Below are 15,289 nucleotides of genomic sequence, written 5' to 3'. Positions count from 1 at the left end.
GAAGAAGGGGGAAATTCAAAGAAAGAGAAGAATCTAATCAAGGGATACTCCACTCATGAAGGAAGCCTCTACTTCAATCACAGGCTATGTATCCCTAAGGATCTTGCTTTAAAGAAACTAATCCTCCATGAAGCTCATGATAGTCCTGCCTGCCTGCAGGACACCTAGGCTATGCAAAAACATTAAATGCCGTAAGGAGGAGCTTTCATTGGGCAGGCTTGAAAAATGATGTCTGTCGATACTTGAAGCAATGTCTCTCATGCCAAAGGATCAAAGCTGAAAGGGTCAAGATGCCTGAGAAACTTCAACCCTTGGATATTCCCCAATTTAAGTGGGAGTGCATTAGTATGGATTTTGTCACAAGTCTCCCCACTATTCAAGGAGGATATGACTCCATTCTTGTAGTAGTGGACTTACTTACCAAAGTAGCTCACCTTATACTAGCAAAGAAGATCTTCAAAGCTTCTGATGTTGCTCGAATATTCATCAAGGAAGTCCTTAAACTTCATGGTCTCCCAAAAAGGATAGTAAGTGACCGGGATTCTGACTTCACTTCAAAGTTCTGGTAGTCCTTATTTCAAGCCCTGAGAACTCAACTTTGCTTTAGCACAGCTTATCATCCAGAGACCGATGGCCAGACTGAGAGAGTCAATCAAGTAATTGAAGACATTCTCAGAGCATATTGTGGATGGGAACCAAGAACGTGGATTCAATACCTTCATCTGGTAGAATTTGCCTACAATGCATCTTATCATCAGAGCATAGGAATGTCACCATTCAAAGCACTCTATGGGCAAGAATGCTTGTCTCCTCTAAATTTCTTTGATCCGACCATAAGAGTTGAGGCATCCAGGAAAATGCTCGAAGAGATGGAGGAACAAACCAAAGCAATCCAAAAGGATATTAAAGCTGCCCAAGATCGACAAAAACATTATGCTGACACCAAGAGGTCTGAAAGGATCTTCAAGGAAGGAGACAAAGTTCTTCTACGAGTGCCACCCAAATGAAGTTCTCTATCACTTGGGAAATATAAGAAGCTCAGCCCTAGGTATTGTGGCCCCTATATAGTTATCAAGTGTCTAGGTAAAAGTGCCTATAAACTCCAACTCCCAGCCCATATCAAAGTCCACAATGTATTTCATGTAAGTTTGTTAAAACCTTATGTACCCAGTCTCGATCATATTCTTCATGATGAACAAGTTGTAAACCCTACTCAAGGAGTCCTTGAATTACAGCCCAGCAGCATCATAGATTCTAGGGAAAGGCAACTTCGAAAGAGAACTCTTGTAGAACATCTAGTATAGTGGAAAGATTACCCTGAAGAGGATGCAACTTGGGAAGATGAAGCTACACTCCTAAAGGATTATCCCCAATTCATGACGAGATGAGGACATCTCGATTTTTTTAAGGGGGGAAGGATGTAACATACCCATCTTCACTAATAAAGAAATGTCCATGTAATAAATAAATTTACGACTTTTTATGGTATAAAAATCAAAGATTTTATTAAATGAGTCATTTCTACTTAGAATCTTTAAATTTTGAGCCCAAATTTGGAATCTGCATGCGATTTTACCCTAATATAGGACTTTACAGCATCCAAAACGGACACCGGATCAAGCTTATACGCAAATTTCAACCATTTTTAGTTAAAAAGCGACGACCTTTAAACCTTAATAAATGCACGACCGGGCGTCCGATTGACAAACGGTCTGCACCCTAACGACCAGGAGAACCTCCCGCGGCCAAAAAAAAAAATTCGCCCCTTGGGCGGTCCGGCACACGTAAATCGAGGTCGATGCCACAAATTTGGGCCGTACACACTTACCAGGGTGCTCGTACGATGCCCGCACAAGAACCAAAGGACGGTCGCTCACTGTGTGGTCCACACGTATCGCTACGTGGACACCCATGCTGCCCCTGACTACATGCGTACCACTCCTTTCCCTGTTAACTGACACCGTACCTTTCACCTAGACCCATGCAGGCCACTGATCTACAGCCTTTGCTAGTACACCGTCCTTTTGTCCTTGCTTTGCGCAGTGCCCGTACCTGCACCCCACAGTTATATAAACCCCCGGGGTGCTCCATGGACAACAGGCATTTCTGCGTAGCTTATGCTGTGCTGTGCTGCCGTCCGTCCCTGTGCAGTGTACTTACTATAGTACAGCTGCCCCTTGCAGCCACCCCTCTCACACCCCCTCATTTGCCACTTTTTAGATAAGGCAATTTTCCTCTATCCCCCTCTTGCTAGGAGGCAGTGTCCTTAACTCTTCTCCAACCCCCCACCCCCCCACCCTCCCCCGGTGTGAAGAGACTTACAACAGCCCTCAGCCCTTCTCCCCTTTAGCAAAACGTTTTTGTGTTAAGGACATCTCACAATCCCCCCCATTTGCGTGGACTTTAGTAAGAGGTTTTAGCCTTAAGAGAGGGTTCATGCGTTGTGGTCTTTTGCTCATATGACGGTGAGCAAACGATCTCAGAATTGAGATCCGACTAGAGCGTTTCGACCGTGATAGCGAGCCCTACAAGACGACCTCCAAGATGGCCCCTTCCCAAAAACGTCAAAATATTGCCTCTCGGGAGGAGCGCGCAACAACGAGATTAGAGAAGATGCTCCCGATGCGGCTCCAACCCTCCCTTTACAAGCTCCTCAAGGAAATGGTGGCCAGGTTAGTTTGGTTATCTTTTAAAGAACAGTTTTTTTTATATTAGTGTTAATAAATGTGTATCTTTTCCTTTTAAAATAATGACATAAAATTGTATGAAGTTACGAATTGTGTGATGCTGTATTCAATAAATTGCATTGAAATTGTTGTCTTCTTTAAAGAGTGCAAGTTTTTCCTGGCTGCGACACTAACTTCATTCCGTGCTTGTGTAGCCGGGCGGCATCGTTAGCAAATCCCGGGAATGGCCCAAGGTATCCCTCATATCATTGGGAGAATAAGGTTCGCCGATTGAGGCGAGAGATTATGATGCTGCCTAGTTCTGAGGGCCCAGGCTAGTGCGGTGAATAAGCCCACCCTAGTGTGCAGACATCCCTCTGAGGGGCCGGAGGATCGAGCGATGGAGCCTGAGAGGGCGACAGGCCGGCTTGAGTCCTTGCCAGCAGCGACGATTGACGATGAGGTGTATGGTCCCGTAGGGTTTTGCCCAGTATGTAGAGGCTGGAAGGCCGAATTCTAGATCATCGGTAGTATAAAGGAAAAGAATAAGAGAGCCGGTTTGGCTTGTATGGAATTGAATCATGTATAAACTTTTTTTTAAATCTTGTTTTTGGCATTATTGTATTGTGGAAAAAGGCTGTTTTAACAAACCTTGTGAAAAGGGCCTTAATTAAGGAACATGTTTATTTATGTCAAACAGTGTGGTAGGATTAATTAGAAAACAAATTGACGCGTGAGTAGGGTGGAAAAGTGGGAGGATGGAATGCCCCGACGGCACCATCCTACGGACGGGTGGACCCGATTAGTCGGGTAGCTTTCCAACAGATTAAGTGAAAGCCCTACGCTAGATAAATAGGTTCTTGGGCAACTCTATTCTAGAAGACTAGGCCAGCGGCTGTGCCTTGCATGGATGAGGAAAAAAGCATTGCCTCTAGGAATCAAGTCTAGTAGTTGCCCAATTTATGATCAATTACCCTATGGGTGATTTGATTTTTAGAAGATCACGCTCCCCCTGTAGGATAGGACTAGGTCTTACCTATGAATCGTATCCTTGAATCTCTATATGGTCAAGGTGTCGATGAATAGGAATTTTTCCTCAAGTTAAGACTTAGTGGACTGTCTTAAGTGTTTCCCCTATTTTAGAAGGGGGGAACTTTACAACAATTTTGTCAACTTTAGTGACTATATCTTTGGGCATGAAGTCAAATTTTACTAGGAAGTCTTGCCCTGTGGAAGGATGTGAGAGTGTGGCATGAGGGAAAATTCAAATCTAGGTATTTTGACTTCGAAGAAGGAGAAGATGACAAAGAGGAATTCAACAGTGATGATGAGAATAATTGAGAGGAAAAGTATTCATAAGGTTCTAATCAACAAGGCGAAGATATGAAATAAAATATCTAGCATCCTAGATGGTGGGGCTAAAGTGAGCATCTTATTAGGAGAAGTGGGAAAACCCTGGGGGCTAGGACCCACTGGAGTCCCAAAAAAATGGTTGATGGATCACTTAAAAGACCTCTAGTAGGGAATCACATCCAAATGCATACAGATACCTTTGAAATTAGCATCAAGCATAATTTTGTCATCATGGACTTCAAAAGACCCCAGTTACTATGATATTATCCTAGGGAGCTAGTTTGTGAGGTAGTTGTTAATGATTTATGACTGGGGCACTAATCACATTTATCTATGGAAAGATGAGGAAATGATGATAAAGTGAATTTGGCAAATCATAGGGTTCATTAGTGAGCGAAGATCTTGTAGATTTCTTGCCTCCAACGAACCTAGTCCATATCATTGGTGGATATCTTGGCATGACATGGCCCTAAATATCATGTATATAGCCAATCATGTGAAATACTAGGACACCCTTAAGAATGAGTTTTATCTCTTTGCAAAGACGAAACCAATGCATTATAGGTAGGTATTATAGGTAGGCACATGCTCCCTCCCCTAGATGATTCACAACCTCAAAGCTTCCACGACTATATTTTTCCAATAGTCTTGATGACACTACATTTTATACGGCCTTATCATAAGTTCTTGTTGCATTATAGAGTTTTAGGTTGGGACTATCACAATAGTAGTTGGATCTTCTTCATCATGTTCTCTAGGCCTCACGATCTTGGGAGACATGCTCAAATCCTTGTCGTCTCGCAAACTGCACACCTTGGGAGGCCTTTACATCCATCTAAGCCTCATGATCTTGGGAGACATTCTTAGATCTCCTTGCCATCGATGACACACCTTGGGAGGCCTTTACATCCATTTACTTGTGCTACACCACACCATCTTTATCCTTCTCATCCTCACCTTATTGTGCATGATAGGAACAACTTAACCACCATCATGCTCTGATTCACTGTGCTCTAGAGGGGTCTCCTTCTCCACACCCTACATTCCATTCTAAGCAGGAGGATAGTGAACCTCTCCACCCCACATCTCTCTAGGCTCACGCTCGAGACTAAGACCTCTCCATCCTCACTCTTGGGAGCAGCTAATTTTGTTGACCCTCTCCACACCATACCTCTCCATGCCATACCCTCTCCATGCACTACCTCTCCAAGTTCACTTGTATGAGCCATCCAACCCTCTACATCCCATACCTTTCTCTTATAAGAGCCACTCAAGGACACTATCCTCCCCACACCTCTATAGGCTCACTCCCACTCTCCACACCTCTATAGGCTCTCTCCGATTCTATAGGCTCACTCCCACTCTCTCCTACAAAGAATCCCTAGGTTCTATAAGCTCACTCTCATGAGCAACCCACCACTCTATAAGTTCCACAAGATCACTCTTAGGAGCTACCCACATCTCTATAGGGTCCATAGGCTCTCTTGAAAGCCAACCACTCTACAAGATCTCTAGTCTTTTTTTTCATATAAATATTTAACCCCAGGGAGGAGCTTCTCTTTATGTCTCCTTGGGAGGAGCTTCTATCTATGGGTCCCTAGAAAGGAGATGCTCTCTATGTGTCCTTGGAGAAGGCCTCTTATGAGCCTAAAGTGCCCGGCCGGCCATAGTTTAAGTGAGTGTGAACACTTATGGCCATGTATATAAGGGAATTTCTCTCATAATACAATATACTCTCCCATTGTGCAATTGAGTCTTGCTCCTGCTAATCCTCTTGCCAATATCTCTCCCTAATGCATGCTAGTGAGTGTGTGTGAGTAAAGTGAGGTGAGAGGAAATACGAGGACCTGTAGTATAATGCGGCGGCGGCAATGTGACAACGCTCGCGGGGAGACGAACGTTCCTCCCCATCCTCTCAAGATGTCCAGTTTCTCCCCTTGTAATCAATCCCCTTTTCAGAATAATAACAGATCTTGTTTCTATCTATTTTGGCCTGGAGAGAGAAAATGTCTAGAGGGAGATAATTCAAAATTGAGATATTTTTGGATATAAAAATCCTCCTAGTGTCTAAAATGATTTCCCCTGAAAGAGAAATTCAAAAAGAACTTTCCAATGTGCAATTGGAATTAATTAATTAATTTCTCTTTTTGAAAGAGAAATTCAAAAAGAACTTTCCAATGAGCAATTGGACCTTAGCCTAAGGGTCTAGATTTTCAAAAAATTTTGAATTATGCTCCAATTAAGGTTCCTATGGACCAATAAGATTAATCCAAATGTAGGGAGGAGATAAATTGAAGAATAAAAGAAAAATCCCCAAAAATGAGTAAATGCTCACATAAGATGAAGAGTTGACTAAGGACAAGGTTTATTAGTTAAAAAAGAAGAGATATTTAGAAGAAATGATGCATTTTTGACACCTCAGTGTGGGGATCTCCCCTCATGAAGGAGGCGTCTATTTCACATGTGTGGAGGAGTTTTAAACTAAAAAATAATGAGATATTTTTATCTCTCCTCTCTCCTGTTTCAACTAAATCCAAAAAGTAAGCTAAACTGACCCAAAAATGGTCAAAAATTGACCAAACTGATCTAGAAAATTTTAGAATCAGTTTGCTTGGTTAGAGGCTCACTTTTTCCTATAAATAGAAGCCTCCCCTTTGTAAAAGGTTAATAGTGTTTATGCACTGTTACTCTACTCCTACCCAGAGCCAATTACATTGAATTTTCTTGATAATTCAATTGTTTTTGGCTTAATCCTCTCCAAAGTAATTTGGTGGCCACTCTTGCTTCAAAAAAGAGTAGAACCCTCAATCCCTCAAGCCAAAGGAAAGCTTACAACCCCATGTAAGCTAAAATTTTTTACTTTTTAATTTTAAATCTACGGTTTTCTTGATTTTCTTGTTTATTTAGTTGATAAAAGTAAATTTTAATGCTATGCCTTGATGAAAAGGCCATCCCCTTCTCTTCTTTACAATTCAGCCTTTCTTTATCCTAGAATGTTTAATAAAAAGATTAATTAAACTTTTCTTATTGTTTACTCTCTTGAAAATTAAAAATTGTGTAGATTAGAGTCCTTTACATCTAATTGGGGTTAATTTAAATTGAAAATAGAATGTTAAAAATGAGAAATGTTCAGCCATACAAAGGAGATTATGGTAAAATTTTCTAGAATTTTGTGGAAAAGAAAGTTTATTTTTATGTTATTCCAAAAGAGTAATTCCCACCGTTTGTGCATTCTAAAAGAAATATTCTAATTTACTCCATGTATATATTCACCTATGAATATGCATGGATATTACGGATATTAATTATTGAATTTAATTTCTATGCATAATGAAAATTTTTATTATAAACGTGTTATTTTAATTGAATTTAATTTTTATGCATAGAAAGATGCATAAAGAATTTATTTATTTCAAAAGTGTATTCTCATTAAAATTGATTTTATGCATAGAAAGATGCATAAAGGATTTATTTTTATTTCAAAAGTGTTATTCTCATTAAAATTGATTTTATGCATAGAAAGATGCATAAAGGATTTTTTTTAATTTCAAAAGTGTTATTCTCATTAAAAATTGATTTTATGCATAGAAAGATGCGTAAAGGATTTATTTTTATTTCAAAAGTGTTATTCTCATAAAATTAATTTTATGCATAGAAAGATGCATAAAGGTTTTTTTTTAATTTCAAAAGTGTTATTCTTATTAAAGTTAATTTTTATGCATAAATAGATGCGTAAAAGGATTTTTATAAAAGTGTTATTCCCACTGAAGTTGATTTTTATGCATAAATAGATGTGTAAAGAATCTTTATATCAAAATTAGAATTCTCTTAAATTCTATGTTTAAATTGATGCTGCATTTTTAGCCAATGCTAAAGGTAAAGGCGTAACATCTTCTAATGAGAATAAGAAGAATCCAAAGAAGAAGACGTTTCAAGGGAGCTACTATTACTGTGATAAGAAGGGTCACACTGTCAAAGACTGTAGAAAGAAGTAGGCTGACGAGAAGAATAGCACCTTGAAGTCTTCATGGAAGGGAAAGGAGTCGGTCAACAATGTTGAGACTGAGCTTAAAATTTAGGTCACCATTGAAGTGGTATGTTCATCTGCTTAGGCTCCAATAGTTGATGATTCATGGAATTTGGAAAGTGGATCATCCCAACACATGACTAGTAAGAAGGGCTGGTATAGTTCCTGGAAGCCTCTATAGGAACCCATCAGTGTTGTTAGGAATAATGCTAAATGTCCAACCGAAAGGGTCTAGAACCATATCTTTTGTGGTAGTTACAGGTGAAGAAAAGAAGCTGTTAGATGTGCTCTATGTACCCCAAATAAAGACAAATCTACTTTCAGTTGTTGTTGTGATGACAGATCATGGGGTTGAAGTACGCTTCATGAAAACTAAAGCAAAAATTCTAGATGTTGTTGGCAAGGTAGTCAGCAAAGGAGTAAGGTGCAACAATCTTTCTGAGCTGAGTGCCTTTACAGTGTCTGCAGATAAGAGCATAAGCAAGCTTTGGCAGCACGAGTGATTTGGTCACATTGGATTTGCAGTGCTAAAGGAGATGTAGAAAAAGGGTATGGTAGCTAATTTACCTGCATTTCTAGAATTGCAAGAACCATGTGAAGCTTTCATGATGGGCAAGCAACAACGCAAGGCATTTCCACAAGAAAGCATCAATCAGGCAAAGACTCCTCTCTAGAGCTGGTACATGCTGATCTTTGGGTAAAATTTATACTACTAAATTAGGGGGATCTTCTTACTTTATGTTGTTAGTCGACAATTACAGTAGGAAGATGTGGGTTTATTTCCTTTGGGATAAGGCTAAAGCTTTTGGGCAAGTTCAAATAGTGGCATAAGCTTGTGGAAAATGAGACAGGAAAGAAGGTGAAGAAGTTTCGTACAGAGGAGGAGAATTCCTTTCAATAAAATTTGATAGTTACTACAAGGAGAATGGCATCAAGCGCACCAACTCACCACTGCTCACACACCTCAGCAAAATGGTGTTGTAGAACGCCGCAATCAAACTATCATGGAGATGGCTTGATGAAGGCAAAGGGTTTTCCTAATATATTTTGGGCTAAAGCAGTCAACACAGTGGTTTATGTCCTCAATCAGAGCTACACAAAGGCACTCAAGGATGTTACACCTCAAGAGGCCTACTCTAGTAAGAAACCTTCAGTTTCTCTTTCAGAACATTTGGCTATGAATGTTATGTGCATATTCCAGATGCATCTAGGACCAAGCTAGATGCCAAAAGCAAGAAGTGTATCTTTCTTAGATATAGTCAAGAGTCAAAGGCATATCGGCTCTATGATATAGAGGTAAAGAAGATTGTGGCCAGCCAAGATGTGGTATTTGCAAAACAGCCACACTCAGTGTGAAGTAAGGAGGTCTTTCCACTCTATCATCAACTGGGAGAAATAGTCCACCATGAGCCCAACCCACCAATCAAATTTCCTCTCTCAAGGAGGAGGAGTTTTCAGAGGAGGAAAACTCTCACACATCACAATAGCCTACTGCTACACCACAAACAAAGACACTTCCAAAGTGGACACAACATCTCACACATCACAATAGCCTACTGCTACACCACAAAGAAAGACACTTCCAAAGTGGGCACAACATCTCTTTGATGAGCGTAATCTTGTACCTGAGAAGCCAAAATCTTTAGTAGATGGACCACACGGATCAAGGAGAATAGAGGAGCAGAGAAGAGAATCTGATCTCATTGTCAATATGGCCTTGATGGGGCTGAGATAGTGGGAACAGTGAAGGAGCCAACCACCTTGGACGAAGCCTTAGCAAATCCAAAGTGGAAAGCTGTGATGCAGTCTAAGTATGACAACATCATAAAGAACAACACCTGGGAGCTAGTTGATTGGCCACCAAATAGAAAAATTAATTGGTACCAAATGGGTTTGGAAAGCTAATTATAAGGCTGATGGCTCACTTGAAAAATACAAAGCTAGGTTGGTTGCACAGGAATTTGCATAGGTAGAGGGTTTTGACTTTAATGAAACCTTTTCTCCCACACCTCGTATGACAACTATTAGGGCGGTACTTGCCTTGGATACTAACAAAAAGTGGCCAGTGCTTCATAGTTGGTGTGTTGAGCAGGTTTTCTAACAAGCCACGACGAGAAATTCATTGGAAGGAAGGGATGAGGGTACATCAGAGGTACTCTTGAGTATGGCATCACTTACAACATGGGTGACACTCTGACAAGTTATTGTGACTCAGATTGGGCAGGAGATTGTGATTCTAGGAAATTAGTTTCTGGATATTATTTTTTTGGTTAGTTCTAGTGCTTTCTCTTGGACCAGCAAAAAGCAACCTACAATGGCACTTTCTTCCATAGAGGCTGAGTATAAGGTAGCTTGTTTTTTTGCATGTGAGGTAGTATGGCTGAGGAGAATCTTGGTTGGCATGGGATTTCAGATCAGGGAGGCTACAGTCTTACGGTGTGACAATCAGAGTTGCATGGCTATCTCCAAGAACCTTGTGTTTCATGCTCGCATGAAGCACATTGAGATTCAGTAATCATTATGTGTGGGAGCTAATAGAGGATGAGATATTGGAGCTGGAGTATTTTTCTATAGAGCAAAACTGCATGAACATCTTCCCCTAAATTCTTATGACACCCACATAATGAAATGGTAGTAGTGGAGGTGGATGATCAGAGAGTAGAGGTAACCTTGATAAACGAATTAGTGACTGAAGCATTGGAACTACCTATGGTACCTAAACAGAAAAATATGTCTCTAGATGATATGGGTGGACTAGAAAAAGTCACATGTGGGTGTGCTATTTTATAATATTTTAGATATAGTGTTATAGAAAAAGAAAACAGAGCATAGTGTATGGTGTTATTAATGCATGTGAAGTACAGATATCAACATAACAAGGTCATTATGTGTTAGCACTCAAGCCATAGAGGAGGATTGGGCATTCCAAATAATCAAGTATTTTAAGTCTTATTACAAACATCATTAAGAGGCCAGCAGCCAATCCCTTTCTTATACATAAGGAACCAATGCCGAGATTCCCAATGCCCTGAAGAGTACATTTCTCATAGCATAGAATGGATGTCCACCTCTAGGATATATAGCATAAGGTCATTCATTTTGTAATCTCCCTCTTCATTAATTGTTAATTAAACCATTTCTTCTTGAAAAGTTTCTCACATACAATCCATAGGTGGATCTTAATCTTGTTTCATCTAATTGCTCCAATCAGAATAACTATATTCAATATATGCACATCACCATCAAGCCTTTTAGACACTGTCACTCCTAAGAAAGGAAGGATATACTTGGGCATTACAATTTCTATTCCATAGACTAAATGGAATGGGGTCGCAATCTTATTTATGCTATTCTATAAGCCTAGAGAGTGGATGACAAATTCTATTCCTAGTCATTCCTTTTCTCATATAGCCTTTGTAAGAATTATACAAAGTGTCTCATTTGTGATGTTGGCCTAACCATAATGTATGTGGATAATATGGGTATGGTTTTCTATGCACAACCATGAAATTTGAAAAAGAAGAAAGGTTATCACTTCATTGATGAAGTGTGTACCTTAGTCACTAAACAATCTCAAGTGGGTATCCCATAGCATGTGATAATGTATTCATAAATGAAAAGGAACTTAGATGTGCTCGCATTCAGCTTTAACTATGGATTTTGACTTAGCACACTTGGAATAATAATAAGTTGCCACAATGATGTATTGAGCATGAGCGGATTTTGTTGTGGATTAATTGGATTGACAAAGTCTAATCCCCACTTCTCCAATTGTAAGGACATGAGGCATGTGCTACCAGCATGTGTGTGTGATAAGTAAACTTTGACATCCACCACATCTTTGAGAAATTTGTCTACATCACCAAATAATGTGGACCACTAAAGAATAGATCAAAAACCTTTCAAGCTAGGATCTCAGCCCTATAAATGTCCTCCACCCATGTCACTATGGGACACTATGGGATTCTTCAAGCATTATCATATTCAAATTTAAGGACACATCTATAAAGGACATCATCCTTCCCCATTTTATATAAATGTGTCTTACAATGAGCTAGAAAGGTTAATATGTAGCCACGCTTTCTCCTTGATCATTTAATAAGCCATCGTGCTCTCTGCAATCAAGGGGGAAACTCCTTTGACAAAGGGGAAACCCCTTTGTCAAAAAATTGACAATTTCAAGGCTCCATTTCGGAACAATATCCACTTAAGAGAGGATCGTCTAGAAGATCATTATCCACCCCCACTACATGATCACTATTTGGAAATCTTGACAAATGGTCCACATGCACATTTGTCAAGAATTCCAAATAGTGACCCTCATGCAATACAATCATGCAATATCCACACCCACTATAGGGTCACTATTTAGAATTCTTGACAAATGGTCCACATGCAAATTTGTCAAGAATTCCAAATAGTGACCCTCATGCAATACAGTCATGCAATATCCACTTAAGAGAGGAGCATCTAGAAGATCATTATCCACACCCACTACAGGGTCACTATTTGGAATTCTTGACAAATGCACACTGTGGTTGTGAAATCAAACTTCATCATAAAAGCCCCCTGGTGATGCAACATGTCATATAAGGTTTGTTTACCAAGTAAAAGAAGGGTGATATGGTCAAAGAACATGAAATTATTAGCCCAACAAAGTCAAAGATTTTTCATAGCATAAACCATAGCAATGCCTTCCCTCTTAGTAGTGATATAGTTTTTCTCATAACATCATTGAGTTGTCTAAAAGAAAAATTGACTAGAAAAGCTCTCTTAGTATTGGTGTGGACCCGAAGGCTTTCTTCAATTTGTCATAGGACTCTTGGCATGCCTTTGTCTACACAAAGATAAATAAGTTTGTACAAAGAACATGTAATCTTTGCGTATAGGAAGATGAACCTTCGGTAATAATAATTGACATGGTCTATAAACCTATGCACACCCTTGGCATTAGTTGGAGGTGGTAATTCCAATATAGCCTTGACCTTGCTCTCATCAATGCATATGTCATTCCTCGAGACTATGTGACCTAGAATTACCCCATGTTTTTAGCACTTTTTGGATTTAAAATAATTTGATAAATCTAACATCTTAGAAAGACCTTTCTCAAACAACTCAGATTCTCCTTCCAACAAGAGGTGACAACCAAGTTATCCTTAAATAATTCTTAAAGACTTCCAAGAATTCCCTTAGATAGTCCTTGAAAGCTGTGCACATCAGCCTCTAAAAAGGTAGTTGGAGTATTAGTTTAAACAAAAGGTGTAACCCTATAGGTATATGCACCCCGTGGTAATAAAGGCCATCTTGTGTGGTTGGCAGAACTAATTTGGATGTGATTATTTCCAAAAAACCCCTCTAAGAAGCTAAAAGCTTCTTTTGCTACCATCCTTTCCAAGACATACCCTGTGAATGGTAAAGGAATAATAATCTTTCATAGTTGCAATATTTACCTGCTTGAGATAGATACACACTTTGAGTTTACCATTCTTCTTTGGAACAATAATAATAGGTGAAATCCATTTCATGTGTTTGATTTTGTAAATAAACTTAACAATTACACCTTGCACAAGTTTTTCATAATTAGTTGTGATCATTGTATTATAGCCTCAGTCTCACGATAGGAATATTTGCTTGCAAACCTCTGGAGGCATTCCATTCATGTTTGCGTATTTCCAAGAAAACACATCCTTAAACTCCTCAAAGAGATCAATGAGATATTTTTCTTCTTTCTCAGTTAAATTGTTGCGATATACATAGGTTTGGGATCCTTTTCTCCTTGCTCAATGAAATCACTTATGTATATACATAGGTTTGGGGTCCTTGCTAGGTTCTTCACCACGTTCCACAAGATCAACTTCCTTCACCTCAATGGTTTCTTCATAAGATGGGCCTACGTTTTTATCTTTGGTCCTCTTGTCCTTCACATCATGTATGGCACATTCTTTAATGTTGTAATTTCTGAAGTATTCGAGAATCTTTGACATGCTTTCCTCTAGTTGTTCCTCCTCCTAAGATAACTTCTTTGCTTTCCTTGAGCAGCTTATTCCTTTGTCTCCTAGTGGATTGATAGAGTTTCTCACTTTTATGATAGTTCCCAAGGTTTTCACTAGGAGAATTATCGCTCTGGGGATTTCCATAAGCTTGGTTTGATCTTCGACCACATTGGGAGAATTTTGTTGATATCCTTGCTTAGGGTTTCCATAAGTTTAGGGTAAGGATTCACCTCACCCACATACCTTAAGAAATGGTCTTCACTTTTTTAGATTAGGATGAGGGGGTTAGGTCGTCCAATAGTCACATGTTTAGTTTTTATCTTTTCTAGTTTCTTTTTTGTTTTGAAGAGTCTTTTAGATAGAATGATTTTAGATTCACTCTCATTTTTTAATCCTCACTCGTCATGTACATAGAAATCTCCTCACCCTTGGAATTCACAAATTTGTGTCCCACTCTATGTTGGACCATGTCGTCTCAAGGGTAGCCAAGAGTTGATTCTAGTTCTCACAATAAGTGGTATCTAGACAAGTTTTTCCTTGTTTTATTTATGTATTTATATCTTCACCTTTCTAAGGTCAGTGCCTAGACCTTCATTAATGAATCTTTCTTCTACTCAAAATTCTGGTTCTCCTAATTTGAGGTCTTGTATTGACACTTCATAATAGGAAAACATTTATTTGTATGACCTACATGTGGTATTTGACTTGTAAGATTCCTCCTCAACCTGAATAATAAATAAGCTTTTACCTCAATTTTCTATAATCATTCCCTATTTCTGAATGTAAGAAAATATTATTTTTCCTTGTTTTTGCCTAGAGAGATAAAAATTTCTAGAGAGAGATAATTCAATATTGAGATATTTTTGAATATAAAAATTCTCCAAATATCAAAAATATATTTTTCTGAAACAGAAGTTCAAAAAAAAATCTCCAAGGTGCATTAGGAATCAATTAAAAATGATATAAGTGACCTTAGCCTAAGGATCAAGATTATTTATGGATTATGGTCCAATTAAGGTTCCTATGAGCCAATAAGATTAATCCAAGTGTTGGGATGAGATAAATCTAATGAATAAGAGAAAATACCCAAATATGAGTAAATACTCACATAAGATGAAGAGTTGACTGAGTACAAGGTTTATTAGTTAAAAATTAAGAGATATTACTAAAAAAATGAGATATTTTAGAGAAATGATGAATTTTTGACACCTTGGTAAGCAAGGGGGGACCTTTGAGGTAGGTTTCTCCTT

Source organism: Cibotium barometz, chromosome 5, assembly GCF_041138505.1.
Source record: "Cibotium barometz isolate CiBa-2024 chromosome 5, ASM4113850v1, whole genome shotgun sequence".
NCBI classification, from domain to species: Eukaryota; Viridiplantae; Streptophyta; class Polypodiopsida; order Cyatheales; family Cibotiaceae; genus Cibotium; species Cibotium barometz.
This window is presented reverse-complemented; position numbering follows the sequence as displayed.